Source organism: Tamandua tetradactyla, chromosome 10 (genome assembly GCF_023851605.1).
Source record: "Tamandua tetradactyla isolate mTamTet1 chromosome 10, mTamTet1.pri, whole genome shotgun sequence".
NCBI classification, from domain to species: Eukaryota; Metazoa; Chordata; class Mammalia; order Pilosa; family Myrmecophagidae; genus Tamandua; species Tamandua tetradactyla.
Window position 1 is genome coordinate 36506574 of NC_135336.1, and position 18699 is coordinate 36525272.

At 34.6% G+C, this 18699-nt stretch overlaps 1 long non-coding RNA gene across 5 annotated transcripts in view; it reads left to right on the forward strand.

The window, feature by feature from the left end:
- LOC143647870 (uncharacterized) overlaps positions 1-18699 on the forward strand; it is a 108916-nt gene that overhangs the window by 58477 nt on the left and 31740 nt on the right. For 3 of the 5 annotated variants that reach the window (XR_013158224.1, XR_013158225.1, XR_013158227.1), the window contains one exon: positions 5471-5565. This is a non-coding gene — a long non-coding RNA (uncharacterized LOC143647870). Of the gene's footprint in view, positions 1-5470; positions 5566-6216; positions 6579-18699 lie in introns of those variants that run through there. The other 2 variants (XR_013158228.1, XR_013158226.1) reach the window with 2 other exon arrangements.

Here is an 18699-nt window from a genome sequence, read left to right on the forward strand (position 1 = left end):
CCATGACCATTGGGAAAATAAGGTAGACTCAATTGGGCCTCATCTAGTAATGTGACCCTGAGTTCTGAAGACACTTGCTTAGTATTTTTGTCTACATAGGTACAATGAATTTTTAATTAGCAGAAATCATAACTATTTCAAACATAACAATAGATCATTTGAAAAATACCTCAGGTTGCTAAGGAGAGAATAGTAACTAAAAGACCAGTTGATTCTGTTTCTTTCTAACCAAACTTGGGGAAGAGGGGCTGAGGCACAATGTATTTTCATGACATATTCCTTGGCCCTCAGGAGGACCTAGGGCCTTTATCTGAAATAACTTTAGTGATTATACCTAATGCTTTAATTATTATTCTTAAGTCACCTAAATTGAATATGTTTCATTTGTTTTGGTTATAAAGGGTAAAGTAAACATTTTAATTTTGAAATTCAGAAATGTGAGCAAGCAGTTTTCATCTTCCAGATAAAGAGACTATATTTTGGTTTATACTGCCATGAAATGTGAGATTAGGTATATCCCAAATTGAATCAAGGTGGGTTGGAGCATCAATTCAATCATATTCTAAATTTCCAAAATATAGCCAAGCTGTGGACATAAAGAGGACCTAAAAGTCTGCTTTTGTTGAGCATTACTAAATGGTCAGTCACTTAATGTCTTTGCCCATTTTCCAGAAATCTTGTACAGACAGGTGGAGCTGAGACATACAGAAAAACCAAAAACACCATAGATTTCCATTTATCATCACCATTCATAAAAATCCAGAACCACTCCAGATATTTTACCTAGCATAGTGGTCAAGAATGCAGGCCGAAGAATTAGATATAAGTGTTTTCAAATTCCAGCTCTATTGCTGAGGAAATCTGTACTCTCAGGCACTATATATGTTAATTCATGGACAAAGTGAGGATACTAATAATATAATCAATGTAAGCTTCTTAGCATGGAGTAATTGCCCATTACTTGTCAGCTATTATTCTTAGATACTACTGTTATACATGCTTTGAGTCAGGTGCAGAACTCAGAACACTGACTTTCCAGGGTGCTTTAACTTTTCTGATAGTAGCTGTTTTTACTCTCAAGATTACTGTTTCTCTTTAATGTCGGGTGTATTATAGAGGCATACTTAAGCAGCATTAGCTTGTTTATTTACCAGAAGACCCATTGCAATCACAGGATGTTTCTTAAGAACCTCATTTTCTTATGTCAACTCTGTAGGATGACAGCTTATACTTAGTTCACATTCCTGCAACTCAGTTCACTGATTTGAAGCTGATTCCATCCATCCTTGTGTATTCATGGATAATGGAACTGAATTTAGACCAAGAGTATCATAACAGCTTTTTAATGTATAAATGTGAAATGCTGATGTGCTAGGTGCTAGATAGTATTCTTCAAAAAGCAAACCCACTCTGTGCAGCTCAAGATCATAAAGAATTATTCTACTTCCCATAATCTACTCTCAGTCTAAAATGCATCCTTAAATGTCACCATAAGTTACAAAAACATCAATGAATTCGAAGTGTCTGATGAATTCAAAGAAACACCAGGCACTCAGTGTAAGTGTAGATAGAAGAGCGCCTACAACAGTTGACTTTTTGTTTTATTTTTTCCTTGATTTCTTCCTACCTGAATGCCTCAAAATGATTCCTGTGCTCTGTTTAAAAGTTATCTGCTTGATTTTGTTCATGATCATCTACCTTTTCAGAAGCAAGGAAAGTTACTCCTGGCCCTGCAAACTTGGTCATCTCATTTACATATATCCATTGCCAAGCCTTGGGAAGATTGGGTTGCATTACCCCCATGATTTGCAACCTTGAGGTCAGCAATGTCAACTTCTGACCATGAGGACTGTGCATTTTGGGGCAGGGGACAGAGCTCCAAGCTTCTGGACCCTGCTTTTCCCTATCTCCACTATGCAAGGTGCCCAGGTCTTCTGTAATGAGTCACTCTTTGAATCTAAACTTCAAATCTCCACAAGGCACTGAGAAAAATGTGATGCCTCTTGATTTCCAATGACCTAATTTACTTTCTGCTTCTAATCTTCAAAAATATCTATATCCTACATTTTTGGTGTCCTCATCATTCCATTCCAAACTGAACATTTTGTACTGTAGAGATCAGGGTCCTAAGCAAGTGGGATATTGGATATATTTGATGAAAGGGAGAGGACCACTTGAGAGTACAGAGTGGCTGGTGACAAATATTTTATGAAGAATAAATGTTTGAAAAACAAAGATTTATCTGATTTCCCTTGGATATTGAGACTCAATTCCCTCACACTGCAGATATGCCAAGATTATCAGCCCTATTCCTTTCCTTTAGTCCTGAAGTAACATTCAGACACAAAGGACCGGTAAATATTTTAGATGCTCAAGTATATGGGAACTTATTAAAAAAAAACATAAAATATAAAAACTGGAAGCAACTAATTCTTCTGGAAATTAGAAGTATAAAAATTAGAAGTAGCTAATTACTTCCAACTAATTAGAAGTAATTAATTGGTGGGCAGCTTCAGAAAAGTGCAAGGAGAAGAAAAATGAAACTACTCAACAAGGGCTGAATTCATTTAGTTACTACAAATGCCTAATATTTTCCTTTCTTCTGTTTAGTTTCTTGAATTTTTCTTCTTAATAATTTTCAGATATCTCTTTTCTAGACTATCTAGATTTCCCATTTCTACTTTTGCTTCTTCCATCACTGTTACATTTGCATATAGCATGTGAACTGCGACTCCCTTCCATGCAACCCTACTGGACTCTATTGATCGGGTCCTTTATGCACATATGCTATATTGTACTAAAACAACCTCAAATTAGAGGGCCAGAGGAATAGCATTTCTTGTTGTACAATATACCTTCTAAAGGTTTAATGTTGTGAACAGATGGTCTTGCTGTGGAAGCAGCACACCATAAGTACAAAACATAGAGCAATGGCATTCTACAGTTCAATGCAACTTGCGAAAAAGATAAAACTCAGACCCCATGATATATGCAAACAAATATTGCACTGAGTGGTAATTTTGCTGTAATTGGAAGGAGTTTGCATACTTAATCACTATTTCTCTAAGCAAAGGTTCTGGCTCTAAGTTTCCAGCTTTTGATCACACTTGTCCATGATTTTATCACATGCCATAGCACAAGTTTTTCTTGTCTCCACCCATGTTCCATTTCTCAGTCCACTCTTATTTACCATCATGTACTTGAAGGCTCTTTGAGAAGAAATTCTACCTGATCATGCCTTGGGGATCTTAGAGTGAGAAGCAGAAACTCTATCTTTTTTTTTTTTTTTTTTTTAAGGAGAAACCTTGGTAAACCTGTGGGGAGTAAGGGTGTTTTACACTGTGAATACATTCTTTTTGGGGATCTTAGAAAGCTGATATGAAATAAAGATTTATATGCTAAGGATGAGGAAGAGGAAGTTTGGCTATAATTGCCCCATGAAAGTCATTTTCTTCTGGTCCTTTGATTTAAGAACTACTTTTCTTTGAAACATCAAATGGACTCTGCCAAGAGAATGAAACGTGATCCATCTAAGTTATTCATGATACTCCTATTCTCTCTCATCAAATGCTGGCTTAGCGGTAGGTATGACATCCTTTATGTCCAAAGAGATGTGAAAGGAAATCCGTTAAAGTGCTTATGGAAAAGATTTTCCTTCTTCTCCAGGTTTTTGGTTTTGAAGTCCTTACATGAAGATGTATTTGAAGATGCTGTTGCCATCCTGAAGATGAGAGAAAATATCCCAAATACACTTAAGGTGATAGGAGTTTGAATGGAAAGAACAGGAGTCCTTAATGACGTTGCTTAACTGCTGCACCAATCTGTAATCACATGTATATATTTAAATAGTGCTCACTTATAAAGCAAGTAAAGAAAGTTCACATTAATATTAAACTTCCTGTTTACTCCCTACTAACACAAAATACACTTTTCCTTCGGTATCTAACTTAAGTTTCACCTCTTCTGGTGCTGTTTATAATCACTGCACTCTAAATTGGTAATTTTCCTTATATGAATCACTTGTGGTTTATTGCTTTGGCATTTAATCTCATATTTATATGAACTATTTTATCTCCAGTGGAAGTATATACTACTTAAGGGACAGAGCCTGCAACCTAACTTATAATTTTTATATTCTTTAGAGTTTCTATCCCTGTGTAAATATCCATTAGTACCTCAATAAGAATAGTTTTAATAGCTAACAATCACTAAGCCTTTTCCCTTTGTGTGGTCACTCTGCTAAATTCTTTGTAACATTTAATCCTATAATCCTCCTGCATTGTAACAGTTCATTCTCACGCCAATGTTGCAGAAGGTACTGTTATATTCCACAACCCTCTCCTAGGCTAGATTGGGTCCTGTTAAATGCTGTTATGGCATTCTGTACTTTTCCATCATAGCACTCATGGTAGTTCTGATTGAAAAACAAATTACTCATGCATTTAATTGCTTATTGTCCATTTCTCCCCATGTAAAGTTCTCCTGATGTGTTAAATCAGGGATGGTCTCTGCCATGTATCAAAGACCATGGCATAGTGCTTCCTGCATAGTAGGACTTTCATAAACATTTTTTGAATTAATAAATGATAACTCATTTTTTAGAAAAAGTGATTATTGTGGATTGAACCATTTACCCACAAAATGCATGTTCAAATCTTAAGCCATGTTTCCATAGGTGTGAACCCATTTGTATATAACATCTTTTAATATATTAAGGTGGCTAAGAGTGTGAACTTATTTGTGAATAGGATCTTTGAAGATCCTATCTAGATGTGGCCAACTGAATTAAGGTGAGTCTTAGTAATATGACAAGAGGTATTTTAAACAGACGCCAGAAATGAAAGAAAGCCACACGATGAGACCAAGGACATTGCCATGTGATGGAGGCGGACATGTAAGTCAAGGAACCCAAACATAGCTGTATTCAGGATGCAGGCTACTAAAGTTCAGCATCAGAATGCTGTGGATTCTGAGAGAATGCATAATCTTGCCAATGCCTTTATTTGGGATTTTTGACCTTTAAAACAATGGGTCAATATTAATTCTTGTTGTTTAAGCTAATGCACTTTGTGCCATTTGTCACAGCAGCCTTGGTAAACTAAGAGCCTGAGGTTTAGAGCATGACACTTCTGGCCCAAGCTCATACCAGTGGGGCTAGGATTGAAATACACACTCACACTGTCTCACTTCAGAGCTCTAGAGGTCCTTGCCCATAATACCTGTGCCATGTTTTATTGGCATTGATTGGAGTTGTTTTGAACTCCAGTTTAGGCTCTGAGGCATCTCATTTTGCATGTGGAAAACTAAGCAAACACAATTTTAAGCACCAATTCAAAGATTTCGTTCTTATGAAGTGAATAACTATTATGATGATGATGGTGATGATGGTTTTCTGCTGGGTGTTTTATATATATTACCTTCAATCTTTAAAGCATCATTTAAAATCAGGTCTGATTTCTCTGCTTTGCAGATGAGGAAACTGATGTCAGAGAGAGTCAGCAACACAATCAAGATCACATAGCTAGCAAGTCACAGAAATATACTATGAACCAGGTCTATCTGAAGGTAAACTGTGAATCTTTCCATTTACCAGGCTACCGTTATCACTCATAGAAAAGCTTATGTGCCATGAAACATACCAGATACTCCTCCTAGCATCAAAATAATCTTCTAAGGTGATTATTACAGCATAAAAAATTAGAAGTGATTACATGTAAAAGAAGTTAACCGTAAAATAAGTCAGATCAGTTTAAAATGTCTTGCAGAGTTTTCTGAAGGCACGCTAATTTTTATGGGAGTTTCTGAACATATCTATTACAGAGAAATGTTTAGCTTTGTGTTGATCCATATACTGGAGAATAGAAGGAGAACAATGGAGTTGGACAGGAAACAAATTAAGCTGTATTAAAATGGGGCATAGCCAAAGCACATTTACAGGCACCTTCAAAGGGTCAGTTACTGGTAGGATATATAGAAACTTTAGAGTTTAAAGCAGGTGTATCCACTTTGAGTCCAGAGATTTCTAAGAAGATTGGCGCATTTAAAAGAAAGCATACAACTCTGAAAGAAATGATGTGGGAGAAATTGAATCTTCTTCTCTGGTGCCATAGGAACAAAAGGGTTGAAATAGAAAATTAGATAAAGATTAGCTGTTTCCTTTTAAGCTACAATGTCCAATCCAGTGATATTGAATACAGCTATGTTCTCACTTTCCAGTCCCTTCCCACCAGACATCTGCTGTTGGGGATGTAATTGTATCTGTCACTTCAGTAATCATGTGCATATGTGGTTTTCAGAAGGAGGAGTTGTAGATTCTCAGTTTTGGACTGGACGGAATGATGCACAGCTGCTGTAATGCTAACAAGAACATTTTATCTACTGTCTCCAACCACTCTGCAAGTGTTAGCCTCAGGGCCACTGCCAGATATGACTCTCCTCGCAAAGTCTCCACAGTGAAACTAAGCGAGGCAACCCTCAGTTAATTAACAGGTGTTACCATAGCTCCCGAAAGCTGGAAGACTTCACCCCTCCAAGAGGAAATGTGGGTAGCTGCAGCCCTATGAAACAGGGAGACGAAATAAAAAACAAGAAAAATTGCATCTTTACAACAGATTATTTACTTCTCCTTACCTGTTTTAATTTATATTTTCACATTTTATCCTTGTTAAAGAATGCTTTGAAAATAATAAGGGGATTGAAAATTCCAATGAGGAATGTTTAAAAGGACTGGGCATATTTAGTCTGAAAAATTTTATAAAAATCACCTTGGCCATGTAAAAATCATAGTTTTGACTTCAAACAAGTCACTAATATGCCTAATTTTCAAGGTCTTTTTCCTTCTGAAGAGAAAACCGTACAGTATTTAACTACATAATCTTTCAGATCCCTCCTAATAAAGTATTCTACATCAACTTCAGCATTTTTAAGCAACTCAAATAGACTTAGAATTTGTAAAAGTATTATATCCAAATTATATTTAACTTTCCAAATTATTTGCTCATTAGTCTAAATGACCCCTGTCTGGGTGTATTCCAAGTCTGAGGCAAAGGAGTGTTGCATACCAACAACTTGAGGATATAGTACATAGTCCCAGGTATTCGAGAAGTAAACATCCCAAAGAAAAGCTATGATATTATCACCAGCAACCTGTGTCTCAAGTCCATGGCTCTGGACTCAGTACTCTGTAAGATATTGGCCAAAACACGTCATTCTACACTTACTCAATGGAAGAGTAGCATGTGTCAGCACAGCTTCCAGTTGTTCTTCAGAAACAGGACAGAGATTTGTTTTGTTTCACATTTTCTCTTTATTTGCAATAATCACATCCTAAGTTGTAGAGACCAATTACCAACTGCCAAGTGATATACTAAATTAGGAATTTCTGATCAAGATTCCAAATGGTGAGTTGCTTCTTAATCATCCAAAGGTAAATAGCACAAGAAATTTCAGTGCTTAAAATTCCAAATAGTTTGTGCAAGAATGAAAATAAAGAGACAGGCCAGATTTTTTCTGCTTTGTCTCCCAATATAACAGATGCCAAACCTGGATGTTAGAAGAAATGTGCTATGGATTTGAGCCCAAATGTATACACACGCACACACACACGCACACAGACTTTTAGAGTACCTAAGATAGAAGATTGCTCCTGGGAAAGCTCCTCTTGTTATGGAAACTATAATCTCCTGCCTTTCTTCTTCTTATCACAGATGCAGAACTTATTTGACAATTATTTATTTAGGGCTTAACTTCCTGTCACGCTCACATTTCTAGGTCTAACATACAGCATCATGCTTTGTATTTCATAGACGGTAAAAAAAATGATGGTTGAATATTAAATAAAAGAGTGAACAAATAACTATCTTTTCTTTATTCACATACTTAATTGCTACGAGTATAGTGTCGTTTTGACAAGCATACCTGAAGCATGATTAAAAACACTGCCGAAAGATATGTTTGTTTGGCTATCTTATCAAAATGATCATACTTGCCCTAGGAGGAAAAACTAACTTTATGTTCCAAAGCTTATAATTCTTAATTTTAATTACATGTGTCACTGAACTCAATCACTATCTTATTCTTATACACACAAAGCATGCACATACTCACCCTATATCTACACAATTGCATCTCTGTAGTAGAATGATGTTAAAAATATTTAAAGATTCCTGCCACCATTTGGAAAAGAAACAGGAAACCCACCATGAATGAACAATTGGTAGCTGCATGAAAGTGTTCTAGAGCAGGAGATTATCAAAGTCTGACTGGTGCTGTCTGAAATAGCACACTGAGGCAATGCCACTTTTTTCAAAGAAAGCTGCAGTTTGGACCTGAGTGATTAGATAGTCATTAAATGACATCATTTTTAAGCAAAGAACAAAATTACCAATATGACAAAAAAAAAAAAGATTGAAAACATCTCTTCAAGTGTGGTTTTAGCAGGAATAGAGGCTTCTGAATTATTATCCCCCCCCCAGGACCTAACTTGCTGTGTACCTGTGCACTTTATCTGTTCTTTGCTTTTTATATGGACATTTAGAATATCCTAGTTTTTCAAGGGTCACATTTAATTTGATTGTACTCCCCTTGCAGTCATAGAAAGATTTCCATGTACTATAGTTTCTCCTCTAGCTGACTATACTTTTGAGAGAAAACTCCATTATTTTATGCAAAAGGTGGAATAAATAATATATTGCTCAGTACACAAATGCCACCCAAAAGGCAATGTGGGAAATCCATTGCAAAAAAGGAAAAGTCCCACCACTTGAAAAATCTAAAAAAAAATAGTTTTCTATATGCTCATGTATACAATGTAGAAATTGTAAGAAGAGTTTTTTCAGAATTTAAAAAATGTTCACTATCTTTCTTTAAGAAGTTAAAACATGTTCCCACTGAAAAATGGAGCAGATAAAAGATATTTCATGATGTTGTAGTAAAGAGTAATTGAGTGTATGTGCATAAGATGTTAACATAGAATTTGTGATATGTCAGGTACTCAAAATATGGCCGTTGAATTTGTGCTTAAATATATTGCATTTGTAACATGTATATGGTGTGGAAAATGATAAAAATAGATGCCTCACAGAATTTCCCTGGTGGTAATATAGAAGCAATTTTACAAATGACCTGATAGATCATGTGTAGCATTGGCAATTGAAGTCAATGGTAAATGTAGGTACAAATGTCATCTTGTTTGTAGCCTCTAAGGTAAAACTAAACTAATGTACTATTGAAATAAATCACTTGAAATACTTAGTAAAGAATTCCATTTCCTGGACATCATTAAAGATGGGATAAATACTTCATCTAGAATAACACAGACATGATGATATAGAAGTATTTCTTTTACAATGACAACGTGTTAATAAAACCTAATAATATATTAGGAGATGTCAGAAATATCAGTAGCTAAAACTGAAAGATACAATAAAAGATAAACCTAAACCTGGTTAAAATGAGAATACTGAATAATAAAAAAGGGGACAATTCTTCCCAAATCAAATTAAAAAATTGCATATGTGTACAAAAATCCTATTTTCTGGAATTTAAGAAAATTTTGAAATGTTCATCTGAAAAAATAAATATGTGAAAATATATGTAAAGTGAAAACATGCTAAGAAGGAAACCAACTCTGCTAGAAATTTAAATGTATAATAGAATCATAATAATGAAATCATTATACAACTGGCATAGGAATTAATCAACGAACTAAAATTGTTAATTTTGAAAGAAGAAATACTATTAGAAAAATTAAATGTGCAACATTTTAAAGAGGCACAGTGAATAAATGGAGAAGAAAAGACTTAATTTTTTTCTGGTTGCAAAAGTTGATTAATGTGATGGATAAGTTCATGTGTCAGCTTGGCTAGGTTATGGTGTCCAGTTGGGTGGTCAAGCAAGCTCTGACCTGATTGTTACTGTGAGGGTACTTCATTGATTTAAACCATTCCTCAGTTAATTGCATCTATGGCTAAGAACATCTACCATCAACAAAGGAGATTGCCTTCAGGGAGGAAAGAAGTCTCATCGAATCAGCTGAAAGCCTTAAAGGGAGAACTGATGATTTCAGAGGTCAGAAGGAAGATTTCTATCTCTATTTCAGTCAGCCAGCTTCTCATGGGGAATTCATCAGAAACCTTCATTGAAGCTCCCAGCTTGAGGCTTGCCCTATGGAATTTTGACTTGCCAATTCCCACGGCCGTATGAACCAAATCCTGTGATAAATCTCTGTTTCTGGAGAAGTCTGAATAATACGATTAACTATTTGGGAAATATTAATGTTAATTTAGATCTTTACTTCACATTGTACGGTAAAGCAAAATTTCACGTATTTTGGATTTAAATTAAACAATACAAATAAGAAGTAATTATATCACTTTTTTTTAATGAGAAGAATTTTCTCAACAGAGTAAGTATTTGAAGAAACTCTAAAAGTGAACTTTGGAAACGTTGATTATCCCCCACAAAAGTAACAACAAATTCTGTTTGTCAAAACAGAAGAAGCAATTATAAGTGCTGATAACATGTAGAGAAAACTTGTTTGGAACAGATGTACCACAAATAAATATCCTTAATACAAACATTTTTAATGCCAAATGAAAAAAAAACAATCATGAAGATTGCAACAGATCAATGAAAAAAAAAAAGGCACAAGCCTAATTTCCTGGGAGTATATGCTCCCATGTATGGATACAACTATTTGCATTATGGCTTGCAAATTTGGATGAGTGTTCAAACATGTGTCATAGATCCTGCTCATTTTCAGGTATTACAGTTGTTACTGGTTGCTATCTAGTGCATGAAAGCAGCTGTTATATGTATTATGTTGTTACTGTTTTTTACCCTGGGAGGCTAAACCCAATGCCAGTATTCCTCTGTGTCCAAAGTATAAAATCCTGGCTGTTAATTTTATGTAAATTTTGTGAGCAAAATTAGGCTTTGGCCATTTAACTTGGCAGCCCTTATTACTCTTTATATTTTTCATATATTAATGAACATTCTTTACTGAAATACTATTGTCATTTTTTTGTTATTTTTAAATTTTTTTAAAAAATTATTATATAATATAACATATATACACAGCAAAGAAAGAAAAAAGCAATAGTTTTCAAAGCACTCTTTGACAAGTTGTTACAGGACAGATCCCAGAGTTTGTCTTGGGCTACCATACAATCCTCTCAGATTTTTCATTCTAGTTGCTCCATAATATAGGAGGCTAGAAGGAGCAAATATTTTTTTATCATCATGATCAACCTTTTTTTTTCTTTTTTGTGAAAAATGATGTACATGCAAAAAAGCAATAAATTTCAAAGCACAGTACCACAATTAGTTGTAGAACAGATTTCAAAGTTTGTCGTGGGTTGCAATCCCACAATTTTAGGTTTTTACTTCTAGCTGTTCTAAGATACTGGAAACTGACAGATATCAATTTAATGATTCGGCAAACATATTCATTTGTGAAATCCTATCTTCTCTGTATAACTCCACCATCACCTTTGATCTTTCTATCCCTCTCTTTAGGAGTATTTGGGCTATGACCAGTCTAACTTGCACATGTTTGAAGGGGCTGTAGGTAATATGGGGTAAGGGGGTGGAATTATCTGATATTCTGGAGAGGCTGGGCCCTCTAGGTTTCAGGACTTATCTGCTCCAGGGACACATCTGGAGGTTGTAGGTTTCTGGAAAGTTATGCTAGTGCATGGAACCCTTGTGGAATCTTATACATCTCCCTAGGTATTCTTTAGGATTGTTAAGAATGGTTTTGGTTGGGGTTTGGCAAGTTATGATAGATAGCAATGTTTAACTGATGCTTGCATAACAGCAACCTCTAGAGTAGCTTCTCAACTCTACTTGAACTCTCTTTTCCACTGATACTTTATTAAATATACTTCTTTCCCCCTTTTGATCAGGATTGAATTGTTGCTACCATGGTGCCAGACCGCACTCATCTCTGAGTGTCATTTCCTATGCTGCCAGGGAGATTTTCACCCCTGGATGTCATGTAGGGTGACATTAGAACTTGCAGAGTTGGGTTTAGAGAGAGTGAGGCCACAGCTGAGCAACAAAAGAGGTCCTCCGAAGTAACTCTTAAGCTTACCTATATGTAGGCTAAGCTTCTCCACTACCTACATAAGCTTCACAAGATTAAGCCTCAAGATCAAGGTCATGGCCTATCGATTAGGGTGTCCCTGAAGTTTGACACAGTATCAGGGGATTCCCTGATGGTAAGGTTTAATAGTTCCATATTTTTTCTTCCATCCCTCAAGGGACTTTGCCAATACTTTTGATTATCTGCTTAATATATTCTAGGATGTATCCAGGCATTACATTACTAAAGTCATTTTGAAATTATTGTCTTGAGTTATAATTTTCATTGAATTTTGAAGTTCTATGTGGCAGATTAGGGAGGGCTGCAAATTCCTTAACACTTCTCCCATAAAATGATACAATCTATATTTCTTCCTCATAAATCTGGGTGAGATCTTAGCTGTTTTCACCAATTAATTACTGTGAAAGTGATTCTGTGTCAGTTTACATTGAAAGATCCCACTTTTTGTCTCTTGGAGTACATGTTCTTCAAAAACTCTGCTGAACTCTTCATCAACAGCAAACTTGTGAGAAAAATTACAAAATATATATGCTATTGTTTTAGGTCATTAAATTATAGGATATTTTATTACACAACTAACAATACCCAATAATCAGATAACCAGAAAAGTATGTACTACAATTAACAGTGTTTCATAACAAAAATGTTGCAAATATTTCCGTTTTTAACTTATCTTTTGATGTTTAAAAATATAAAGTTGATGCACATTTTAAATTTAAGTATTCAAAAATATGTAACATTTTAATTTATTGCTCCACATGTTTTGAATGCTGTTTCTATTTGTAATCAGATCCTTTCTACTGGACATTCTTCTTTTGATGATCTTCTCCAGTCCAAGGGAGACACATTACTTATGAGGCTAACCACTTCACCAGATCCAGGGAAGACATAAGCAAATGGCTAATAGAGAAGTACACAAAAGGCAGGACAAACTCTGTGATGCAATTTGTGTTCTGGGGATTTTCAAGGAGATCAGACTGAAGCTAGTCTTCAGCTGAGATCACATTCCTTGAATTCTTGCTGTGCTTTTTTTCGCTCCAATGTCATATTTCCTTATTCCCATTCTCCTGAGAACATTCTAATAAATCACTTGGACAATAATGCTCCTCTCAATTTCTACTTCTAGGGAACCTGACCTAAGTAAGGTACTATCTATAGTGTTATAATTCAAGCTATCCTTTCCTGTTCCAAGATTCTATCACTACTCTGCTGTTACTTTGATATCTAAGCTTATATCTCATTTTCTCAATACATTAAATTTTTATCTTAATGAATAATTCTTAGTCAATTGTCAAACAACCTGTATTGCCTATATAACTTTGACCTTTACTATGTCATGGATTGTTTTTTTTTTTTTTATCTAACTTACCTGGCAAAGACTACAGCAGATGTCTTAAGATGTATCATTATTTTGTTTCATTCATGTCTCCTTTTGTTACCAACGTGATGTACATATGCATATATGTTACCATAAGGCCATTAGGCAGTAAATATTAATTAAAAATTATAATTCCATTGTGAGTTTGCCTTAATATTTAATCTTTTGCCTTACATTTTGCTTGGTATTAATTTTGATTTATATTTGCTTAATATATAATTTTTCTTTCCCTCCTTTTTTTTAATATAACTTTAAATATGTCTCTTGACATGAGATAAATATAGATAGCATGTATCAGAAATTTTATAGTGGTATATTACTTCTTAATAAGGGGAAGTAACTATTTGATGATGATAGCTATTGATCACATTTACTACTATAGTTTATCTATTTATGCTCTGTCATCCCGTTAATGCTAAATTTTGCTCCCCTGCTAATTCTTTTGTGTCTGCACATTGGACCTTGTTTGCAAGGAATTTTATTCTCATCAATAATTTAGAATGTATGTTTCTCCCTTTTACATGTATAGACAATTTGACATTAAAATTTTCAGAAGTGTTCATTGAGTTATATTTCCTTAATTGTCATAGTTAAAATTAAAACAGTTCCAACAGTTCCATCACCTTCAAAATTCCCTTATGTCACCTTGCTGTCAACTTTTCCTTTCACCATCAGATCATGAAAACACTGACCTGTTTTCTGCTTCTGAAGTTATGCCTTTTCCAGAATATTAATGTCAAACTGCATGTAGCCTTTTCAGTCTACTTTCATTGTGCATAGTGCATTTGATATTCAGTTATGTTGTTACGTATATTTTTGTGTGTTCCCTTCTATTTTAGAGATTATGAAAATAGGTAATATATAAAACACTTGTGTGTAAGATTTTGCATAAACTTAAATTTCCTTTCTCTTGGATACCTATATTATAACGAAATTACTGGGTAGTATGTGTATGTTAAATTTATAAGAAAATGCTGAACTATTTTTGTAGGTCTTGTTTTAGTTTGCTAAATTTCCAGAATGCAATATATCAGAAATGAAGCAGCTTTTAAGTAGGGAACTTATTAAGTTGTAAGCTTAAAGTTTTAAGATCAGAAAAATATCCAAACAAAGGCACCCAGGAAAATATATCTTGACTCAAGAAAGGCTGATGTCACATGGGAACGCATGTGCCTGGCATCTGATGGTCCTTGTTCCCAGTTCCATTGCTTCCAGCTTCTGATGTCAGTAGTTTCATCCCTAAGTGTATATGGACCTTTACTTTAGCTCCTCTGGGACACAACTCTGGGTTCTGGCTTGCTTAGCTTCTCATAGAAAGACACATCACAACATCTGCTGGATCTGCCCATGTCTAGGCATCTGCTCTGTCAGCACTCCGAGCATCTCCGAACATTTATGTCTCTGTCAGCTCTGAAACAACTGTTATACAAGCATCTGCATCTGAGGTTTCTCCAAAATGTTTCCGCTTTTAAGGGACTCTAGTAAACTAATCAAGACCAACTTTGAATTGATGGAGTCACATCTCCGTCTAACCAAAAGGTCACACCCACAACTGGGTGTGTTATATCTCCATAGAAACAATCCAATCAAAGTTCTCCTAAGAAAATAGGTCCGGCCCCACAGGACTGGCTCAGGATTAAAATATGGCTTTTCTGGGGTACATAATAGTATCAAACTGCACAGGGCTGCACCATTATTACACCTTCAGAGTATGAGAATTCTAGCTGCTTTGCATTCTCATCATGACTTAATATTGTTTAAGTTTAGATAATTTAGTAAGTGTGTAGTGATATTTCATTGTAGTTTAATTTGTATTTCTTTAATAACAAATAGTGTAGAGCATCTTTACATGACCTATTTGCCTTCATATGTCTTTTTTTGTCAAGTGTCTGTTCAGCTATTTTAACCATGCAACTGGGTTGATTTTATTATTGAATTACGAATGCTTCTTATATATTCTAGATACAAAGGCCTTTATCAGACATGAGCTTTGGAAATATTTTCTCCAAGTCATTAAGTCTGTGTTCTCTCAGCAGTGTCTTTCAGAGTGATGATGTACATTTTAGTTTGTTAGATTTTAAATTTTTGATCACGCTTTACATCATTATTTTCATTTCTGGATAATGCTTTTGATTTTGTATTGAAGAGATCTTTGCTTAACTCAAGCTCTCAACTTTTTATTCCAGATTTCTTTGAAACATTTTTGTATTTTCAGATTATAAACTAAGATCCATGAGTCATTTTGAGTTAATTTTTGCATGTGATGTGAGATATGAACGTATACTTTTTTCAGCACCATTTGTTGAAATGATTATCTGTTCTCTATTGAAATTCTTTTAAACATTTGTTGAAAATCAATAAACCTCTCACAGTACATCTATCTCTGGACTTTCAGTTCTATTTTGTTCATCTATATGTTTACCCTTTTGTTAATATTATACTGTCTTGGGTGCTGTCACTTTATAGGAATCCCTAGTCTCTTTACTTTTCTATCAGAGTTTTGTAATCTTCTTGTTGATATCTATAAAAAATCTTGCTGGGGTTTTGAATGGGATTGTGTTGAATATATACATCAGTTGAGACTTGATATATTAACAATATGTTCTTCTAATATATGAAAGTATATCTATTTAATTATTCATTGATTTCTGTCATTCCATTTTTGTATTTTTAAGCCCACAGATCCTGCAATATTTTGTTGTATTTACCCCTAGGTGTTTCATAATTTTAGATGTTTCATATTTTTTGGTGCTCCCACCAATGATATTTACTTCATTTAAATTTCTAATTGTTCATTGCAGTAGTTTGGCATACAATGGATTTTGCATATTGATTTTTTATATTTACTTATTAGTTCTAGTAATCAAGCAGATCGTATGTTTAAAAGAGATTTTATTTCTTCCTTTCAACCTGCATGTCATTTATTTACTTAGGTAGTTAATTAGTTCATTTAATTGTGATGTTTATTTAGTTAGTGTGTTCTGTATTACATCCCATTTGGTGTTGACTAGGAGTGGTGAGAGAAGACATCCTTGCCTTCTTCTAATCTTAGGGAGACAGTAATCAGTTTTTCACTACTGAGTATGACATTAGCTGTAGGTTTTTGTACTAAACATTTGTTAGGTTAGTACAAAAAATTAAGACAGTAGGACTTTCTCTTCTTTTCTCATTTTGATGAGAGTTTATAACATAAATGGTGGTAGAATTTGGTAAAAAAATTTTCCACATCTGTTGTATCCATTTTGATTTGTCCTATTTACTCTTTTGATATGGTGAATTATGCTGATGATGTTTGAAAATTGACTATCTTACATTTCTGGGGTAAACCACACTAGGCTATAATGTATTATCCTGTTTTTGTATCTCCACTTTTGATTTGTTAATATTTTGCTAGGGATTTTTGCATCTGTATTCATAATGAACACTAGTCTCTAGTTTTCTCCCCCTGCAATATCTTATTCTGGTTTCAGTATCAGAGTAGTGCTGGCTTCATAAAATGAGTTGGCTGAGGTATAGTTTTCTTGTATTTTCTGTAATTGTTTGTTTAGAAGTTATATTATTTCTTCTTTTAAACTTCTGTTTAGTTTTCCACTGGAGTCCTCTCTACAGGAGTTTTCTTCGTTGGAAGGTTTCTCAAATCCAAATTCAATTTCTTTAATAAATGTATTTAGATTATTTCTTCTTAAGTGAGCTTTGGTAGTTTATATCTTTCAAAGTTTTTTAAGGCATCAAGTTGACCATGATATTTTCTTACTATCCTTTTGATGATGTACAGTCTGTTGTAATTTCCTCTCTTTCATCCCGGATATTGTTTTTCTGTATTTTTTTAAATTTTTTTCTTCTTGGCTGAAATTTATCAATTTATTTTCTTGTTTTCAGTGTTGTTGAATTGTGTCACAATCTTTTTAAAGTTCCTTTCTCCTGCTTGGTCTAAATTTAGTTTGATCTTACTTTTTAGATGTTTTTAAGTAGAATCCGAAACCACTGATTTGAGACATTTCTTCTTTTCTATGACAGGCATTTAATCTATAAATGTTATTCCATGTACTATTTTAGCTTTGTCTTTCAAAATTATAACTTATTTCTTCATTTCTGGATGAAATTCCACACCTCTTCATTCATTCTTCTGGTCCTTACACAGAATCCTTTAATATATTAATCATGCTGTTATAAATTCCTTGAGCGTTCATAAATATAGAACACTATTTCTGTTGAGGTCTTTTCCTTTTCAGTGAATTATTTTCTCTTGCTTTTGTGTGTCTCAAATTTTTATTAGGAGCTGTATATCTTGTGTAGGACAATTAAGATGAGGTAAGTAGCATTTATTTTTGGAAATGGGTAGGCACCTTTGTATAAACATAGGCTTTGTAAAGACACAGGCTTTCAGTCTGTGTTTAGAGGAGAGGATTGAGGTAGTCTACTAAGAAGGTGAACTGGGTTTGAATCTTGCTCTTATGGTTACTTTCAATGTACCATCACCTTCACATTTCTCAAAAGTTAAATTGTTTAAAGGGAGACTTTTGTGCCAAAGAATTTTTCTCAGTATTTTGACTGTCCTCAGTTTTAGTTCTTCTCCATGAGTCTGTGTGTCATTAAAGATCTTGCATCATCTAGCCCTTCCCAGGTGATTCACTGCTATTAGTTGATGCTTGCTACACTAATGGGGAGAATAGGAAGAGTCCTTTGTTGCTGTCCTTTGTTGTTCTGGTCCTGCCTAGGACTTAGGCAAGCCTCCAGTCTTTGGGTTTTGAACCAAGTCTCACTCAGTGATCATTCTCTTCTAGCTTTCATTGGAGATCTCTAATGGTTTCAGATTAGTATTGAAACACCTTGCCCAGAAATAGGGAATTTTTCTATTTTTCTTCTTCACTACAGTGGTTCTCTCCAATGCCCTAGGAATGACAGAGTTTGCTGTTACTTGTAGGAAAAGAACCCAGGCAGTATCTTCTACCCTTTCTACAGTATCAGCTATGCCCCTCTTTCAGTCCTGCACTGTTGAGGGAAAGTTTCTCCTGTCTTCTCCCCTAACCCCAATCTTGTTGGTACCCAGTAAAGGTTTGTGCAGTAGAGTCTGTGAATGGAATAAACTCTCCTTGCATCTGAGCTCCCAGGAGCTTTATACATCTTAAGTGGAAAATGAAAAGACCACTCATATTCTTTCTTATCTAGACTATTGCTTTTTAAATCTGATTCAGTTTCCTCATTTCTTCATCTT